The sequence below is a fragment of the Strix aluco genome, chromosome 13, assembly GCF_031877795.1.
Source record: "Strix aluco isolate bStrAlu1 chromosome 13, bStrAlu1.hap1, whole genome shotgun sequence".
Lineage (NCBI taxonomy): Eukaryota > Metazoa > Chordata > Aves > Strigiformes > Strigidae > Strix > Strix aluco.
Window position 1 is genome coordinate 2,107,222 of NC_133943.1, and position 6,584 is coordinate 2,113,805.

Consider the following 6,584-nt stretch of genomic DNA (forward strand, 5'->3'; position numbering starts at 1 on the left):
ATGTGCTTGAGTGACAGAGCTCCCCGGAGGTGTACGGCCGGGTGCCCGCTCGGGGAACGGAGCTGAGGATGCCTGTGCCGGCAGTGGGTGAGGGCAGGCTGGGAGGCATCCTGCCAGCAGAGACGAGCCGAGGGTTCTGTGGGGTGGAGGCACAGACCAGGGAGGAGAAGCAGATGGCAGCAGCGTTTATCCAGGCTGGGCAGAAATCCACTGCTACTCGGGATAAGGGATGGAGAGCCGATGTCGTGCAGGAAATGGGGAAGGTTTAGATCCCTCCTGCCTGGAGAGAGGCTGGAGGTGGCACCTCGATGCCGGGCTGGAGCCACCCCGCAGCCCAGGCTGACCCTGGTGATAAGAGCAGGGCTGGGGCTGATTCGGGCAGATCAGGGCTTGCAGGCAGCAGCCGTTGCCCTGCCCTGCCCTGCCTCGGGGCAGCGCAAGAACCGCAGTGAAGGCAGACAACGCATGCCTGCTCCCGTGAGGACATAAGGAATTGGGAATGTATTGTCTTCAGCATTAATGTTAATGCAATCTTAGTAATTATTCAGTCAACAGTAATAACAGCAATAATTTGCAGGGCTCATAAATAAGTGGTTAGACTGCAAATTTAGCACATCAAAAGTAAGCGGTAGACACGTACAACATGCTCGGGTTTATCTGGTTTGCGGATGAATCCTTAATGTATTCTAAATTTCCTCCGTTCAACATGAAAACACCATGGGGTTTTCTCTTATATGGTGAATCCACATCAATTAGTAGTTATGGAAATACCTTTTGTTGTAGCCAGCTCTGCCGCAGCACCACTGGCTGCCACATAGAACCGTTCTAGCCCGGAGCGATGCCACTCTCCCGCCAGCTTTTGCTCCCCAGACTGCAAACCCCGCTTACGCTCCAACGGGACACTTCAACCCAGGCATGGAGATTGTGGAAACCACACGGAATTAGTGGCTGGTGAATGGCTCAGGCAGTCGTGGAGTAAATTCCCTGTAGAGGCAGGACTGGTCCTAGTTCTCCCAAATGACCCCTCCAAAAATGGTCAGTGCATTTCACTGCAGCCTTCTCAAACGCGCTTTCAGCTATTAGACCAAGAGCAGCGTGTGGGAAATGAGGTGGGAGAGATTCCTGTAAAGTGAAATCAGATGCTGAGTTGCCGGCAGAGCAAAGGAGGAGTACCTCTGTCCCGGGGGGAGAAGGAGCGAGTCTTTGAAGAGCTGAGAAACCACCTCTTGTGCAAATATTTCTTGTGCAAACAGATTTTTCTAACATGGCCTGGGGGAGGAGGTGGCACCGAGGAGCTGCTGTGATGGTGCAAGCTGCCCGACGGCCACGGAGCAGCTCAGCTCCTGCTCGTGTGCTCATGTCACATCACCCCCCCCGCCCCGTGTGACACTGCTGCCTGGCACGGCCGTCACCATCGCTCCTGGGTGCGATCTTAGACTGGCTCTTAGGAAGGATTTCTTTGCAGAAGGGGTTGTTGGGCGTTGGAATGGGCTGCCCAGGGCAGGGGGGGAGTCCCCATCCCTGGAGGGGTTGAAGAGTCGGGTTGACCCAGCGCTGAGGGATCTGGTGGAGTTGGGAACGGTCAGTGTGAGGTTCATGGTTGGACTGGAGGAGCTTCAAGGTCTTTTCCAACCTGGATGATTCTGGGATTCTGTGGGCTGCTCCGGGTTAGGGTGGTCACAGCAGCTCCGCTTTTTCTCTTCTTCTTGGGCAAGGCCCCTCTCAAGGGATCCTCTGCCTCAGTGGGACTACTGTGTCACCTCCCAGTAGCCATCTTCAGAGCTGGGAATTCAAAAAACCCGTGACCGTTTTGAGTTGTGTAATTCCGCGCTGTTTGCGTAGCACGCAGATCGAGTGGAAGCTTGCTTATCAATGGGGCAAAGCCAAATCCGGTTTGTAAGTGTGTTTGCTGAGTCTGCAGAGTGTCCCCTGAGGGGCTCCATGCCCAGGGACTGGACATGTGCCCCCTGGCCGGAGCATGGCACCACCCTGCTCTGCCCAAAGCCCTGGGTTTACCCTCCTGCCCGCCCCAGAGCCACTGAGCGCATCCATCAGAGCCACATCCCACTGGATTGACGACATCTGGGAAAAAAAAAATGATCTTTAGCAACTCCCGAAAAGGCTCATGTCTCATTTCAGCCTTGCTGCTCTCTCAGCAGTGCACTTATCCACGGAGCAGCGCTGAGAATTGCCTGGTGCAAGGCTCATCTGAAACCATATTAATTTACGGGACGTAGAGCTTTTAAGGGCAGTTGTGGCCATCACTTCCCAGTTCCTGGCAGTGGCGTGTGAACTCTCCCCCTCCCAAGCAGAGCTGGGCAGACCAGTACTCAGCGTGATTATTTTTCAGGCAATTTTCAGGTATTTGTGGTAGGAATCCTGTAAAAGAGATAGAGCCAGGGTGCCTGTAGCACGCGTGTGAGGATTAGGATAACCCCCCCAAAACGCATCTGCTTGAGTGGAGTCAGCTTTCCCAAGACCATCCACCACTCACCAAGGGCTTCAGCCCCTCAGTCTTTGGGTCAGGGCACAGCGACGTGGGTCAGGGCTGCATCAGGGCAAGGAAAGACAAAGGGTCTTTGCCAGAGAAGGGCCGGGATATCTGACTGCACGCAAATATACCCAGGGGACAGGCTCAAACCCATCGTTGTGGCTTAAAACTGCCTCTCCCAGCCCAGCCTTTGCCAGAGATTTCTTAGAAGCGCAGACCTCTGGGTGGATTTAGGTGTTCCCACCCAGAAACCACCCCACAACACTGGGAATCCTCCCAGACCGGCCCTGAAGAGTGGTGGTGAGTGGAGTTAATTCCAGTTGGTAGCTGGTCACAAGTGGTGTTCCCCAGGGCTCGGTACTGGGGCCAGTTCTGTTTAATAATTCTGTTTAATATATCAATGATCTGGATGAGGGGATCAAGGCACTCTCAGTAAGTTTGCAGATGACACCCAGTTGGGCGGGAGCGTTGATCTGCTGGAGGGTAAAAAGGCTCTACAGAGGGGTCTGGACAGGCTGGATCGATGGGCTGAAGCCAATCACATGAGGTTCAACAAGGCTGAGTTGTTCAACAAGGCCTGAGGTTCAACCCGGTGGTCCTGCTCTTGGGTTACAACAACCCCACACAGCGCCACAGGCTTGGGGAGAGCGGCTGGAAAACTGCCCAGAGGAGAAGGACTTGGGGGGGTGGCCAACAGCAGCTGGATGTGAGCTGCAGTGTGCCCAGGTGGCCAAGAAATCCAATGGCATCCTGGCTTGTGTCAGGAATAATGTGGCCAGCAGGGACAGGGATGGGATCTTACCCCTGTGCTCAGCACTGGTGAGGCCGCACCTCAAATACGGGGTTCAGTTTTGGGCCTCTCACCACGGGAAAGACACTGGGGGGCTGGAGTGTGTCCAGAGAAGGGCAACGGAGCTGGTGCAGGGTCTGGAGCACAGGTCTGATGGGGAGCGGCTGAGGGAATTGGGGGGGTTTAGTCTGGAGAAGAGGAGGCTGAGGGGAGACCTCATGGCCCTCTGCAACTGCCTGAAAGGAGGTTGGAGTGAGGTGGGGGTTCGTCTCTTCTCCCAAGTAACAAATAACATGACAAGAGGAAACGGCCTCATGTTGTGCCAGGGGAGGTTTAGGTTGAATATTAGGAAAAATGTCTTCCCCCAAAGGGTTGTCAAGCCCTGGAACAGGCTGTCCAGGGTCATGGTGGAGTCACCATCCCTGGGGGCATTTAAAAGCCGTGTAGGTGTGGTGCTTAGGGACGTGGGTTAGTGGTGGCCTTGGCAGCGCTGGGTTAATGGTTGTACTCGGTTGATCTTAAAGGTCTTTTCCAACCTAAACGATTCTATGATTCTTCTCTCATCGTGCCTGAAGCCGCTGGATATTTCAGTTTCCATCACTAGATGGTGCAGGAGACAGGCACAGCGCCTGGCAGGGCTGGGCTGGAGCTCGGCCTGCACCCACACCCCTGCACCCCAAGCACCCCACCTGCCCCTCAGGTACCCCATGCACCCCCTACACACCCTATATAGCCCCAGGCACCCCCCTTTATCACTCTCTACCCTATGCATTCCTCCGCCCATCCAGATGTTCGGAAAGGCCCTGGGACACGCTGCCTGGGGAGCTGGGACTCTCCATCCTGATTCCTGATCATTACAGATCTATCCTGAGGACTGATTAGATACTCCCAGGAGGGACACGGGTGGGTGGTGGGGCCTGGGGACAGGAGCAGGGACCGGGTGGCCTCCTGAGGTCCCCTCCAGCCGGCTTTTCCAAGGACGGTGCTCAGTGTCCTTTGGGTGACCACGGCCACTTGAGTCTCCTGTAAGTCAATCAGACGCTCACCACTGGCCTCCTGGCACCCCTCAGGTTTGGGAGTGGAGAACTGACATGTTTCTTCTTCAAAAAAAAGTAGTTGTTTTCCTTAATAAAGCTAAAAGCCTGAAGAGTGCTTGAGCAAGTGTCTTTGCTCAGCAAGAGAGTGACCCTGTGCACATTAACTGCCCAAAGCAGCAGCTGCTGGCCCCCGCCCAGGCCCTCTCCACCAGCTCTTCTTGCACGAAGAAACCGCTTTAGGACTACATAAAAATTCAAAATATTTAAATATCCTGGTGTGAGAAGCTGCTCCCAGGCTGGGGGAGCTCGGTGGGTGTTTCCTGACAGCCTGTGCTTTCCTGGGGAGAAACAAAGAGGCAAAATAACTTGCAGATAAGTTCCCTTACAGTCAGGAGCAGTTTTGTGTGTTTTATTATATGTGTGGGGAAGAATTTTTTCCCTGAAGTAATTAAAATAGCCTCTTTCAGACTTGAGAAAGAGAGAAGGAACTTTTCCAAAGAGCCTCTTTCCCTCTACCTCCCCTCCTATGGCACAAGGACTTTTATCCTAATACAAATGGACCAGCTGAGCTTTTTTTAAGGTCCCTGGGGCAGCCATCCAGTAACAAAAGCAAAGTTAAACAACTCCAAACAAAAGCAGCAGAAGAAAGGGGGTGTGGTGATGGAAATAACGCCTGGCTAAGTAGGAAACTTTAATGATGATACATGGAAAAAGTTAAACAATTAGAACTTGAATCATTTGGCCTCGGTCCCACCTCATTTAGTTAATAAACCGTGCCCTTCACCGTGTTTGATCTTATGTGTCTTTTTTTTCCAAAGCAGAGAGGAGCCCAGAGGAGGATCCCGGGGTTGGGCAGGTCAGACAGTGGCTGCTGCATGGGCCGGGGCTGCCACAGGGACTGGGGGGGTGGGAGGGTGTCTCAAAGGGACCCCAGGGCTGCCCAGACCCCCTGTGTCCCCCTCTTCAGTCTCACAGCTGGGGATCTCCCCACCGAGCTCAGCTGTGGGGCTGAGCCTCACAGCACCAGTGCCCAGGGCAGAGGGGCCGGGGATCGCGGTGGCTATAACATATAAACGTATCTGACAGACCTTCAAGGGTGAATGGAAAAAATCACTAATTGGAGAGTCATAAGCGTGTTAATTACTTGAATATGTGCTGTAATTAGACAGGGAGTTACACAGACCCAAACTGTATGGAAATCTTCCATGCCACATGTGGATCCTCAGAGGCTTTGTCTTTCTAAATATATTAAGCACATACAAGCAACAATTTCAAGATATGAACGCTGTCCAAATAAAACCTTTTAGATTAAATATCTGTTGGAGGCACTTAACTCACATTACTTCTGACTTTCCCACATACCAGTGAATCCAATACCAATCAAGTATTAAAACCAGGCCTATGGAGATCTAGCTCCATAAACAAACATCCCTCTACGCTACAGCTGCGAAACCCCAGCGAGCTGCCCTCACCCCCCGTCCCTGGGTTCCTACCACCCAGCAGGTTTCTGCAGGTCGAGCGTTAATAATGACGGGGGTGGGACAGGGCTTTTGGGACCAGCTTTGTCCCCACCATGTGGTTTTGTCCCCGCCATGCGGGTGTCACAGCTCCGGGCTCCCTGTGCTGGCTTATGGAAGCTGAGACTGAGCAATGGGGCAGCCAGCGCGGTGCAAGGGGATTTTCAGGAGCGCAGTTTGCTTATGGCTGTACCGTGGGTCACATCTCCCTCGGGGACAAGGGTGTTTTCCAGCTCGGGTGCTGCCTGGATCACTCCAATGACGACGGGGCAGGTGACATCCCCAACTCCGCAGAGCTGCAGCTCCTGGTCTGGCGAGAGCCTGGGCCCTCAGGTGGGAGAAGGTACCCTTGGAGCAGCACCTTGGCTGGTTAAACGCTGCTAATTAAATTAATTCATTGGCCTTATGCAGGGGTAAAGGTGGTAAAGCTCTGGACCATCACAGGATGAGCTGGGTCACACCAGCGGAGAGAACCCGCGGGCGTTCAGGTCACGGGCAGAGACACGATGGCCCTTCCCCTCTCTGCGCCCAGGGAGGTCTCATGAGTTTAAAAACACACAGGTCAAACCTCAAACAAGGCTCTCGATGCACAACGCCGTGAGAAGTGCAGCGCTCCGTCTTCGAGATGCTTTTTAAAGTTTATCCAGGGTCCTTATCTGGATGCTGAGGGACCCCCAAACATACAGGTACTGCCACGGGAGAGCCCCAGCTGGGCACCGGGCCAAGGCCAAGCTAAGTAACACGAGACA